General features: G+C 41.6%; 1 protein-coding gene across 1 annotated transcript in view; it reads left to right on the top strand.

Annotated features, from left to right (window-relative positions):
* Positions 1 to 14,472, top strand: part of B3GAT2 (beta-1,3-glucuronyltransferase 2) — a 134,247-nt gene that overhangs the window by 75,393 nt on the left and 44,382 nt on the right. The gene's annotated exons all lie outside the window — the stretch shown is intronic.

Below are 14,472 nucleotides of genomic sequence, written 5' to 3'. Positions count from 1 at the left end.
AAAAGTGTTCTGCTGCCCTGTCATCAGATATATTTGCATAAGTTTGGGAAGAAGAACCAGGTTAGTTTGTTTTGGGAGAGGAGGGTTTACCAAGAACGAACATAGTTTTGTGGTCTTTTTTTAGGACAATTTTGCAATTTTCATGAAGTTCCAGACTAGGATTCCTCATAGCATTCAGGATGTAAAGGTAGTTCGGATGCAGCAAAACATGGCCTCTGTCCCTTAAGCACCGTGGGTATTAGCCATAAATGGGCCAAAGCTCAAGAATTGAAACCTGCTTGCCAGGGAAGTGCAGGGCTTGCTGAAACTAGTAAGTGAGGAGTTGTCCACTTGGCCAGACAGTAGGGTTGTGATTAACAGGAATTTCTCTCCAATTTTGTTTCTATGAGCCATTAGGGAAAAGGAATGAGACTTGTTATACTGCCTTTCTGTGGTTTTTTGCAACTACATTCAAAGTGGTTTACATAGTATATACAGGTACTTATTTATATCTGGGGCAATGGAGGATTAAGTGACTTGCCCATAGTCACAACAAGGAGCTGCAGTGGGAATTGAACCCAGTTCCCCAGGATCAAAGTCCGCCTCACTAACCACTAAGCTACTCCTCCACTCCAATTAGAATTCTGCCTGTACTAAATAATTTCATATTGTGTATATTATTACATTGTTTCCATTTATCAATATTTGTTACTTATGAGCCACATTAAACTCAATCTTGTTTGGGATAATGTGGGATACAAATATATAAGTTTCTTACGAGTTCATAAGAACAGCCATACTGGTTCAGACCAAAGGTCCATCTAGCCCAGTATCCTGCTTCCAACAGTGGTCAATCCATATCACAAGTACCTGGCAGAAACCCAATTAGTAGCAAGACTCCATACTACTAATCCCGGGGCAAGCAGTGGCTTCCCCCATGTCCATCTCAATAACAGACTATGGACTTTTCCTCCAGGAATGTGTCCAAACCCTTTTTAAACCCAGATACGCTAACCATTGTTACCACATCCTCTAGCAACGAGTTCCAGAGCTAAACTGTTCTTTGAGTGAAAAAATATTTCTTCCTATTTATTTTAAAAGTATTTCCATGTAATTTCATTGAGTGAAAAATTGGTTCGTTATTACTCGTTCTACACGTGGAAGCAGCTGCAGGGAGTTCAAATTTATTCTTATGAATTAAACATTTCAATAGAAACCCAATCTGACATTTTTCAAAGGCATCATATAAATGGTATATTCACCATATAGCAGTTTAAAAATAATACAAAAAATACAATCTTGAAATCAACTCAAGCATGTAAAGGCAGCAAATGCAAAACCCTCAAGAGTGGAGCTACTTTACCAAACTTTGATTTCCCCAAAATTATGCTGGTTACCATGTTTTACAAAAATTGTAGTCTGATCAAAAGAGTGTTAGAATTGCCTAAGGGGCTAGATTATATATATGGCACCTGAAAAATCCGCACAGAAAAAAAATATGCCTAGGTATATTCTTTATAGTACACCTACATTTTATTGAAATCACTCTCCTCTCACCTACCCACACCCATCCTGTTAGACTATCAATGAAATAAATGCTTTGATGTACCCATGCATACCTCCTACTCACCCCCACCTTGCTAGACTGTCATTGAAATGCTTTGATGCTTCACTTATATATACTATCAACTAACACATTTGCTTATTTCCGATCTGACGAAGAAGGGCAACCTTTGAAAGCTAATCAAGAAATGTATTAAGTTATGTCCAATAAAAAAGGTATCATCTTATTTTCTTTTCCATGTTTTATTTTGTTTGATTTCTATTGATAAACATTGAATAGGCTTAAATTTCTGTGCAGTATATAGAATTACGCAGGGCGCCACTCCACATGACCAAATTTGGTCACGTCCATTTAGGCCATTTTTTACTTGGCATAAATTCTAATGCCTAAATTAGGCACAGAGTGGGTGTATTCTATAATAATGCACATAGATTTTACAAACACCCATACCCCACCCATGGTCATGCCCCCTTTTCAACTATGCGACTTAGAATTTACACTGAGCACATTACAGAATACACTTAGCGAGTTGTGCTCGTAAATCTTAATTCCAATTAATTCTGATAATTGCTTGTTAACATCCAATTAACAGCACTGATTAACTATTTAAACAATTCAGTTATATGCATTGTTAAACAATACGCTTCAATTTCCATGCAGGAATTAATGTACAATATATAGAATTTCAGGGTAAGTAAATAGAATTATAATAATCCAGACCTGATAAAATGCATGGTCAATTCTTGCAAATCATTGATAGAAAAAGAAAGCCCTAATTTGATGCAGAGAATGCAGTTTACCAAACAGTGAAAATATGGCATGAAGAACCTGAGACTGGAATCTATTCAGTCATCCAAACTACAAACAATAGATTGAAGAAAAATAGTACTACCATTCGCTACAAGATTCACAAAAGACAGGGACTGTTACATTCTGTTACACTCCTCCAGAGGTGCAGCCTGCTTGCGCAGGGTATGGGCATTCAAGGATGCGGTGTCCATCTCCTCTGATGGGGGCAGCCATCTTGGAACAGCTGCACATGTTTGAGCCTAATTCCTACACTATTTAAAGCCCTGCCACCAGTCCTTCCATGCTTCGGCTTCTAGTGCTTAGAGGTCGTGGTCTACGTCTGTGGTCTACAGCCGGATATCATTGTTCCTGTGATTCTGTGTACCAGACCCTGGATTGTTGCCTGACTACGCGCTGTGTTGCTGCCTGCCTAGACCTCGGACTGTTTCTCTGACTATTCGCTGCACTGCTGATTCCTTTACTCCTGGACGGTGCCTGCTGTCCCTGCCTGTCGGGTCAGTGGCCTTGCAACCCCGCTGCTTCCGGAAGTCCTGGTGGCCGCCTGCACCTGGGGGCTCAACTCCTGGGGAACGGCGGTCGCTTCCCAGGTGAAGCTAGGGGTTGTCTGGCTGCCTGACCTAGTGCGGTGTCACTCCATCTTCGCTGTGCTCAGTCGGGGCACAAGGGCTCACATTCCCAGACATAACACGCACCCACAGAATAATTTTTTTTCAGGGTTCAACTTCAATAGATGTTGATTCATCCAAGCCACAGTTCTCTTTAAACAGATATTTATAAAATGTAATGTCTTTAATCATTGAGGAAGAGATTGGGAACAAAATTTGAACATCATCTGCAAAGATAAAATAAATCAGTCCCAAGTCTTGAAGTCTTGGGACCAAGTCATGACCAACTCTTGAAGAACCTTTCCCAAGGAGCTGAAAAAATATTGAAAAGAACTGGGGAAAGTGAGAAGTATTGTACTACTTCACAGCCTGAAGACTAGGAGAAGTAATTTTATTATTCATCTTCACTGAATAATGGCAATTGTTTTTTTAGAAAATACAAAAACCAAAGTCATACTTGTCCTGATATTCCAATCTGATCTAATTTCTGCAATAAGTCATGGTTGACTAAGTTGAAAACCAATGACAAATCTAATTGCATCAGAAAGATTGGAATACCCTTGTCTACTGACATTCTAAGTTCTGATAGAAGAGCTAGCAAACAAGTTTTGACGCTGTAATTCATATAAAAATATGATTGCATAGGATCTAATATCTCAAACTTATCTAAATAAGTTTGAAATTGCATGGCAACTAAAGATTCTGAAGCTTTAGCTGAATATGGAATGCTTGCTCTTGGCCTATCATTTTCCCAAGTATATTTTATTAATTTATTTATAACATTTATACCCCGCTTTTTGCCACTGAAAGCAGCCCCAAAGCGGTTTACAATGAACTGAGAAAACAATTACAATGACAGGAGAGGAGGTAGAGGAACAGAGGAAGAAGGGAAGGGAAGAGAGTCTAAAATGGGCTGTGGAAAGCCAGGCGTTGAGATGTAAAAGTGGCTGGAACAGCTCCCAACATATATTCACACATATGCATTTAAATGCTAGTATTCTAGATATTTATATGCATAAATGCAGGTGCCTGGATTATAGAATTGCCTTATTTATGTCCCCTTAGTTTACTCGTAACATGTAAGGGAAGGAGACTTCACATGAGCCACTTCAAGATAGTGGAAATAAGACTGTCCCTCACCTGAGAAGGACTTATGTTTCCCAATATTCCAGAGGGATCATGTTGAGTAACAGTGAGTTCCTAGAGGTTTGTGGAGGAAAAATCCTGACCAAGTTGAGCTGCAGGTGGGTGGTGAATATGCCCTCACTCATGAAACTTGCTTGCATACACACATCACTTCCTCTGTCCTCTCACTGTTCACCTTCCCTACACACCTAACATCTCTCTGCTCACACAATATTTTTCTCCCACTTCTCACCTTCATTCATTCATGGTCTCTCTCTCTCTCTCTCTCTCTCTCTCTCTCTCTCTCTCTCTCTCTCTCTCTCTCTCTCTCTCTCTACCCAGGCACACAATAGACATATTGTTCTTCCCCATACTCTTGATCTTCCCTTCTTGCATTCAATCTCTGAATGACTCCCCCCTCCCCTTCTGAGATTAGTCCCTCGTTGTCTGATTCACACAGTCTCTTCCATTTTTCTTTCTGTGCCCCACCACCACTCACTAACTCTTTTGCTCTCTCTCCTCTTCACAACACTCTCTTGTACTCTCTCCTTCACACACAATTTTTCACTTTCTCCTATCTGCACTTCCCCGTTGCTACTGCAGAAATTAGAGGAAGTATTGTTTCACCTATGAATATTGATTGGTCCTGGCAAGTAGATTGAACATGCAGGGAATTCTGTAGCAAGCAGAAAATTTCCTCTGGGTTTCTCTTTGAGTCTCCTTCCGAGTACCTGCCCTGATCTCAGTCTAGTCAATGCTACATGGTTCAGCTTCTATCTTCCATCCTAGGGCTTACTCTTCTTAAGGTGCTTATTCAAGGCATCTATGTATGTGTGCATGGAAGCGCACTGGCTCCCTATTCGTTTCCGCATACAGTTCAAACTCCTCTTACTGACTTACAAGTGCTTTCACTCTACAGCTCCTCAGTACCTCTTCACTCTTATCACTCCCTACACTCCTCCCCAGGAACTCTGTTCACTTGGTAAATCTCTCTTATCTGCACCCTTCTCCTGCACCACTAACTCCAGACTCTGTTCCTTTTATCTTGCTGCTCCATATGCCTGGAATAGACTTCCTGAGCCAGTATGACAAGCATAGGCGTAGTTTGACTGTTTCATTTGGGGGGGCAAAGGATGGGGCGGAGCATATTAGCATATTCATTTGCATATATACATATGCAAATGAATATGCTAATATGGAGGAAGGAAGGAAGGGGAAAAAAGCTGCCTTTTTTTGGGAATAACCATAATGAATATGTATGAGATATCAAGCCAGCTCTTTCTCCCTTCCTTCTTTCCTTCTTCCACTCCAGTAGTATTTCCCCACCCCTTTTCCCATACCATGCCAGTGTTGACCTTAGAAATGCATAAGCTCTATATGTAGATCCTTCAAGAAGTAGTGTGTCATGATTTAGGCTCTACACCCTTTCTGATGTTTTGGTGCCACCTCAGTAAAGCCAACACACAATCTCTCCACTGCAACACACTATACATAAACTTGTGCAAAAACACACTCATAACCTTACTAAACCATAACAGCACTAATTCCAAGGACAGGACGAGCTGCAACCTTATGCATGAAAAGGCAGAACTGTAATTACACCAGGCTCTAAAACACCAATACACTACCTCGTGAAAAACACATGACACAACAGACATGACACAAGGAACTAGAAAGCAAAAAATATGAAGGCAAAATACTGAACTGGAAAGTTAACTCAAGAAGTCAGACTCAGCATGCAGCAATACCAGAAAAATTGAAACTTACATGCAAAATTTCACAGAAAGCTGACATATTCCAATTAATAAATTCTGAATAAAATACTTTTTTCTACCTTTGTTGTCTGATCATTTAGTTTTTCTATTCGCTTTGGTCCCAGTGTCTTTTGTTTTATGCAGTGTCTTCTTTCCATTTGATATTCCATTTAATAGATTCAAAATAAAATACTTTTTTGTACCTTTGTTGTCTGGACATTTTACTGTTCAATCATGCTGGTTCCAGTTTCCTCTTTTCCTGTCTTTCTGCTAATTCTCCTTCAACTGCTTGCTGTCCATTTGTCTTTTCTCTTCTCTCCTGTCTTATTCCATTCCTTCACTACACCTACCTTTGACACATTATTTCTTTTTTAGCTCTTTCCTCTCTGTTTTGTTTCTTTACTGCCTCTCTGATCACTTAAATTTCACCCTCGTCCTCATCCTTCTCCTTTTTAGTTTTCAGCTATCAAATTCCATTTCTTTCTCTCACCCACTAGCTGCCCCATTCCTCTTCTCAGTCCTTCCTCCAACCTTTCATTTCCTTTCATCTTTAATCAACTCTCCCTTACCACATTTCTGCCCCCCCCCCCCCATCACTATCATCCTCTCATTTGTTTCCTTCCCACCTCCCCTTTGGCCTCTCCCAAATAGTTCCACCATTTGCAGCATCTTCCTCCCTCCAACCTTCTAGCCCAGCACACCTGCTCCCTTTCTCCCATTGTAACCTAATATCTCCCTGTCCCTTCCACACACACACCCACACCCCAGCATCTTCCAGCCCCCACTTCCCTGTGGTCCAGCATTTCTTCCTCTCTCTCTTCCCTCCCTCCAATTGTCCAGCATTTCTCCCTCACTCCCTTCTGTCCCTGGATCCACAATCTCCCTCTTTTTCTCTTTCCCCTCTAGTGTATATCTATCCCTCCTTCTCATCCATCCCCATGTACAACCTCTCTTCCCTCCTTCTTCTCTCTCACTGCCCACATCACTCTCAGTATCTCCCTTCCTTGCACCCTGGGCCCAACATCTATCTCTTTCGTTCTCTTCCTTCCCCTTTTAGCATCTCTCCCATCCCCATACAGCATCTCTCTCTGTCTCCCTTCCTCCCTCCCAATTCCATGTTCCAATATTTCCCCTTTTCTCTTGCTGTCCCTCCCTCCTCCTCCACATCCAGTATTATTTCTCCCTCTCTCTCCCCCATGCATCTCCCCCCACCAACATTCCCCACCTCTCTCGCTCACCTCTACCTAGCATTACCCCATCACCTCAACAGTGCTCCTGTGACTGTCTCTCCCTGTCTCCCTGCCACCAGCCAGCATGCTGCCTCGCTCTTCCCCGCCGGCACTGCCTCGGTCTCTGACTCCCTGCAGCATTTTTGTCTTCACCCGTCCTGTACCCGTCGCCGTCAGCGCTGCCATTCATTCTCACAGACAGCCTCACTCCCACTCCCCTTTGCCGCGTCCTCCGGCTCTCTCTGATGCACTTCCTGTTTAACAGGAAGTGCATCAGAGAGAGCCGGTCGGAGGAGTGGACGCGGCAAAGGGGAGTGGGAACGAGGCTGCCTGTGAGAATGAATGGCAGCGCTGACGGCGATGGGTACATGACGGGTGAAGACAAAAATGCTGCAGGGAGTCAGAGATCGAGGCAGCGCCGGCGGGGAAGACACAATTAAGCCCCGCCAGTTCGCCGGTGCGACTCATTTGGGGGGGCAATGCCCCCCCTCGCCCCCCCAATCTACGCCCATGATGACAAGCAACATCTCTGTCCGTCTTCAAATCTAGGCTAAAAGCCTAACCCTTACTCACTTGTTCAGTACCCATATTTTATCATTCCCACCTTAGTAATTCCATTATCTCTTATTTGTCATGTTTGTCTGTCCTAATTAGATTGTAAGCTCTGTCGAGGAGGGGCTGTCTCTTCTTGTTCAAGTGTACAGCGCTGCATGCGTCTAGGAGCACTATAGAAATGATAAGTAGTAATAGTAAGTGTATGGTGCAAGGTGTCTGGGTATCTGGTATAAGTGATTGTGTGAGGGGGAGTAAAGATGAGACTGCATGTGGCACACTCCATCCCTCTTTGCATCGTATCCAAATTTTCAATGCTCTCCCTCTCACCCCTTTTATTCTTTCCTCTCTTCCTTCTTATTCCCCTGCTCCTATTCCCCCTTTCTTCTTTATTACTCCCCACATACCCTTCTCTTTCCTGTTCTGAGCTTCAACAGTTCTCACCTTTTTGTGACAGAGCACAGGAAATTCTTCCAGCTCTGCTTCTCTAGACGGTGATTGATTCTGAGAAGTCAAGAGAGTCTCAGGTTTTCCCTTACTTATTTTTGTTGTGGAGTGCTACTTCTGTAAGAGGCCTACTAAAGAGACGAACTTTTCCCTTCTTACCTTGATCATGGGCCAAATCAGCTGTTTAGTCTGAAGTGGGGGAAAAAGGGTCTAGAATAGCAGTAGCAGACAGAGGTCAGCCAGGACATCAGTGACAGCAGATTCAGGATTTAGTTCATGACTTTCAGCAGTATTAGATTCAGTGGCAGTGATAGAAAAAAAAAACCAGAAGCTCCAATACGCTGTACCAGCTGACAGCCTGATCAGCTGTTCTACAGAAGCTGAAGAGGGTGAACAGTTATTACAGTGGGATGCTGCACCCTGAACCAGTAACTGGAGCTGCAGTGGTGATCAAAGTAAAGTTGTTTCTGAAACCTGGAAGTGTGGTGCTGAGGGAAGGAACCTAAACGAGAGAAGACTCAGCTGGCATGCAAGCTCAGCTCTCAGGAACCACCATGACATTACTCATCTATCTGCAGTGTTTCTACTACTGCTACTTCTGTAATAGATTTTGGAACCAGCCCCTTACAGCTGTGTGTTGGGAGGGGGCGTTGCTCCCCATATTACATCCAATTTTCCCCCACTGCACTCATCCTAGAAGAATCCATCATAGAATTATGTATCTTTACTGTTGACACAATAAGATAATAGCAGTCACTGCAATGACTGTAAATGCTGTCCTGAAAATTATCCTTCAATTTCATCCTATTACCATAGGTTTCATAAATGCAGAAATCTGTTATGAAAGTGAGATCATATGAAGTAGGAGGAATAAGTACAGTATACCACTAAATAGAATATCATACAATAAAAACTCATATGGATGCTTTTCAAATTGCTGAGAGCATAAGATGCCATAGGCCTTGGACCATCTGGAGGTGGCTGTTTAGTGCTCACATCCTCCAATGGTACAGTTTTGCCACCGTTCAGCTGTAGCAATGTGTTGCAAGAGCAAGTGAAAACACTTGGGGGCAAAATGCATTTCTAATGATGCTCCTAATGACGATGTTCTATTTTCTGATACTTCTATGTCCAAATGAATTATCAGAGAGAACGTTTGGCCACAGGGACACATCATAAAATATAATCTTAAGGTGAAAGCGGCTGCTTCATGCATTTGAATGAAATTGGCTGTGGGCATTTATGTTCAAGGAGCTCCTTTCCTAGATGTCTGTAATTATATTCGAGAAATACAGACGTGACACCTCTCATAGAAGTGTTCCTGAAAACCAACTTTGATTATGATTTAAATATAGCTCTACCTGCTGGAAATGGGAATCTCAAGAAAATCTGGGCACCGAAGTCTATTTTCTTGGCTTACAAATAGCTTTTTATGCATACCGAAGACAATTTTCAGACCCAGGTGAATTCATTTGTGTAAAAGCTGGCCCCCTTGGTCAGCTGTAAGTATATGCGGGTTTCTATAACGCACATAATTTCAGCTTGGAAGAGAGAAGACGAGGAGAGGGCAGGTTAGGAGACCAGCATGCATTTGAGAGGAGAGATGCAAGTTACTGCAGCATGAAGAGTGCACTTTTACAGAGTTGTTCATTATTTTAGGGGGGGGGTATTCCCTTACAGATTGATACAAGAATGGCTAGACATACCCCTGAAGTGTTAAAAAAACGGAAAGCACATTTTTGGGTGCTGAGCCAAAAGAGAAAATGTAAAGATTTTATTTTCATGACAGCTAAGCCAATGTGTTAAAAAGGGTGGGATGTCCACCTTGAATTTTGAAAGCAGGATCAAAAGGCTTATAAATAAAGGCTGATAGTGGAGAACGCAGAAGAGCAGGATATTGTGTCTCTTCTCTGGACAACAGTCTGCCCAACAAGATAAGCTCATTGTACATGGTATGTGATACTTTATATGTATACCTGAGTTTGATTTCTCCTTGCCATTCTCAGGGAACAGACCATAGAAGTCTGCCCAGCACTGTTCTTGTACTAAAAGTTATGAAGCTAACGTCAAAGCCCCTTAAAATTTACACTCAACCCCATCCATAACTATTCAGTCACGATCAGGGCGTAGACTGTGGAAGTCTGCCCAGCACTGGTTTTGCTTCACTAGGGTGCACTACCATTTTTAGCGCATGCTAAAATTTATCATGTGTTAATGCTAGAGACATTGAAATGTTCCTATGGGTGTCTCTAGCATTAGTGCATGCTAATTTTTAGTGTGTGCTAAAAACAGTAGCGTGCCTATACTGTGGCTTAGTAAACAGGGCCCAAAGTACTTAATATTTTTTTTCTTCTTACAGTTTGTTACAATAAAAATGCAAAATCAAGAGGTATTAAGTGTTGAAATTCAGTAGTTATTCATTATCATCTTTTTTCACTCTGAATTATATGATGTAAGGTCATTCTTTAATCCTAGCCCAACAAAACTGTGAACACTATAAAAATTAAACAGTGATAATAAGTTATTATCATTCTGTGATTATAATTTGCAGTAGTCTCATAAGAAACAAGCTTATGCTGTGGCTATAAAGATAGACTTTACAGTGACTAATTGATGGTATTACTGTTGGAAGCCAAATTAGTTCTAGATTCTAAGTAAATTGCAGTCTAAAGATGTTTGTGATACTATTTTTTTTATTTTTGTTACATTCTATAGCGCTACAAGGCGTACGCAGCGCTGCACAAACATAGAAGAAAGACAGTCCCTGCTCAAAGATTGTAAGCTCTTTGAGCAGGGACTTTCTTTCTTCTATGTTTGTGCAGCGCTGCGTACGTCTTGTAGCGCTATAGAAATGCTAAATAGCAGTAGTAGTAGTAGTAGAAAAGTGCAGGGTACAAATGTAACAAAAATAAAAAAAATAGTATCACAAACATCTTTAGACTGCAATTTACTTAGAATCTAGAACTAATTTGGGGGGGGTCTGAGTGCAATATGCTTGCAGTCAATGATACCAATGGCTGAGGAGAAGCAGTCTATGGTATGGAACTGAGCCATCTTGTTCTGGAGGGCCTGAGCAGTAGTGGGGAAGGAAATTTAGTCTGAGGTGTGGGTGAGGAAGTAATCGAGAAACTGGGTAAAGCGGTTGGAGATGGCGGGCTAGGTGAGGCCTGCATTGGCTGCTAGCAATGACTGAAAAGTGTCAGTGGCAAGAAAGGTGAGAGATTCAGGATCTTACGGTGTCCTGGCCTGGAGGAGGGGTTGTAGCTAGTCACAGAGGTGCTGTACAGCAGCCCTATCAAAGCAGTACCCAGTAAAGCATTCCTATTCAGTGAGGTCCATGAAGCAGGTCCTGGGCCTAAATACTCTGGGATAGGGGTATCTACTCCTGGGCCTTCCTTCCAAACTCTCATCCACATCCAGCAAAGCTTTAGCCACCAAAGCATTCAGCGCATTGATGACTGACGTGCAGATGTCTCACTACCACAGGTACAGCGCACTAAGGGGTATGTTTACTAAGGTGCGTTAACATTTTTAACGCGCCTATAAATTTAAGGTGTGTTAAACACTAACGCGCCTAAACATTTCTAAGGGTGTGTTAGCGTTTAACGCACGTACACCATTTACGTGTGTTAAAAATGCTAATACGCCCATAGTGCCGCTTGGTAAACCTAGCCCTTAGCCCAGTAACACCACTGTCCACTCCTCCATCTACTGCACCTAGTGAGACTCAGCACCAGCACCCACTCTCCCGGCACTAGCAAACAGTCCTCACACAAACAGCAACAACGCAAAGCACAGTTAGTAATATGTAATTTATCCTTAAAATCGAGCATGGTACCAGAAGAATGGAGGGTGGCCAATGTAACACCAATTTTTTAAAAAGGTTCCAGAGAAGATCTGGGAAGTTATAGACCAGTGAGTCTGATGTCAGTGCTGGGCAAAATGGTAGAGGACTATTATAAAGAGCAAAATTACAGAGCATATTCAAAAGCATGGAATAATGAGACAAAGCCAACATCGATTTAGTGAAGGGAAATCTTGCCTCACCAATCTACTACATTTCTTTGAAGGGGTAAACAAACATATGGATAAAGGTGAGCCAGTTGATTTGTGTATCTGGATTTTCAGAAGACGTTTGACAAAGTACCTCATGAAAGACTCCAAAGGAAATAAGAGAGGCATGGGATAGGAGGTAGTGTTCTATTGTGGATTAAAAACTGGTTAAAAGATAGAAAACAGAGAGTAGGGTTAAATAGTCAGTATTCTCAATGGAGAAGGGTAGTTACTGGGGTTCCCCAGGGGTCTGTGCTGGGACTGCTGCTTTTTAACATATTTATAAATGACCTAGAGATGGGAGTAACTAGTAAGGTAATTAAATTTGCTGACGACACAAAGTTATTCAAAGTCATTAAATTGTAGGAGGATTGTGAAAAATTACAAGAGGATCTTATGAGACTGGGAGACTGGGCATCTAAATGGCAGATGACGTTTAATGTGAGCAAGTGCAAAATGATGAATGTGGGAAAGAGGAACCCGAACTATAGTTACATAATGCAAGGTTCCATGTTAGGAGTCACCGACCATGAAAGGGATCTAGGTGTTGTCGTTGATGATATGCTGAAACCCTCTGCTCAGTGTGCTGCTGCAGCTAAGAAAGCAAATAGAATGTTAGGTATTATTAGGAAAGGAATGGAAAACAAAAATGAGGACGTTATGATGCCTTTGTATCGCTCCATGGAGCAACCGCACCTCGAATATTGTGTTCAATTCTGGTCGCCGCATCTCAAAAATGATATAGTAGAATTACAAAAGGTGCAGCGAGAGCAACGAAAATGATAAAGGGGATGGGACGACTTCCCTCTGAGGAAAGGCTAAATTGGCTAGGGCCTTCAGCTTGAAGCAAAGACAGCTGAGGGGAGATATGATAGAGGTCTATAAAATAATGAATGGAATGGAACGGGTCGACATGAAGCGTCTGTTTACTCTTTCCAAAAATACTAGGACTAGGGGGCATGTGATGAAGCTATAAGTAGTAAATTTAAAACAAATCAGTTGCATATTCATTAAGGATATCCCCAAATCCTGACCTATTTGTGGCCCTCAACAGCCTTGAATAAATATCATTGCGGTGGATGATGGCTGTACATTTTCCTACTCAGCTACCAAACTTTGCTTCTGCACGAAGCAGTTTTTAGACTTGTCTTCAGTAATTCTGTGTGCAATAGCAACTGATTTTGCATGATATGTACATCTGAAACTAAACATAAGATTCAATTTAGATCCCTGAATATTTTCACATTATCGGCCAATTTCCAATTTACTATTTATTTTGAAGTGTTCTGAAAAGGTGGTTCTAGGTCAATTACTAGATTTTTTTTTTTTTTAAATAAAGCCAATGTGATTCATCCAAGGCAGTCTGGTTTCTGTACTGGGCACAGCACAGAATCTGTACATGTGGCTTTGGTAAGGCTAATCTAGCAGTGTTGCTAGACCTTAGTTCAGCTTTTGATTAATAGATCATTCAGTGTTAATTTCTCACCTTAGAGAACTGGTATTAGGGGGAGAGAGAGGAATTGTTCTTCAGTGATTTTGTTCCTTTTTGGAAAAATTGTTTTTTCTGTGTGGATTGGAATTCGGAACTGTTATTCCTTCTAACCCTTTTGTGTGGGGTACCTCAAGGGTCAATTCTATCTCCCATGCTTTTTCATCTAATTACATCATTACTTGCTATTCTAGTAAGTAATTTTGGAGTGACAGGACAATTTTGTGCTGACAGCTTATTGCATACACTAACCCTGATTCTCCTGATCTATCTGGCTTACATTCATCCCTAGATGCAGTAGTCCAATGGCTCTCTTAGTCTAGGCTCAAACTTAATGTGGGTAAGTCAGAATCAATTTGGTTCCCCCAGGTATATTGGGATGTTGTTTTTCATGTCAAGGAAATCTGCCCTTTCATTTGATCATCAAACTAGTTGTAAGATTTTCTTTTTTTTGCTTCATATAAGATTGTTTCAGTCCATCATTTCCTGGAGGTTAGGGATGTTCAACTCAGAGAACGTGTCGATCTTTTATCAACTGGACTACTGTAATGCCATTTATAATGGGCTAAGAACACCTGCATTTTAGAGACTACAACTCGTACAGAACACAGCCGTGAAGTTGTTAAAGAGTGCGTGTATGTTCGATCATGTAAACCCTGCCTCCTCCATCTAGGATTTATTCGGAGACTACATATTGTTCTTCTTTTGTTTATTCAGTGCAGTTCCTATGCAACATTATTACAGATTTAATGCATCTTTAAACCCAGGGTTTTTGGGGGCGTTTTTCCCAAAACTTTTACTTAGATTAGCTGTTCAGCTCTTTTGAGATGTATTTACTCAGGGTTGGCCATGGTGCATTGGTGGT

The sequence above is a fragment of the Microcaecilia unicolor genome, chromosome 3 (genome assembly GCF_901765095.1).
Source record: "Microcaecilia unicolor chromosome 3, aMicUni1.1, whole genome shotgun sequence".
Lineage (NCBI taxonomy): Eukaryota > Metazoa > Chordata > Amphibia > Gymnophiona > Siphonopidae > Microcaecilia > Microcaecilia unicolor.
The sequence above is the reverse complement of the archived record's forward strand: the minus strand, read 5'-3'. Positions and strand labels throughout refer to the sequence as shown.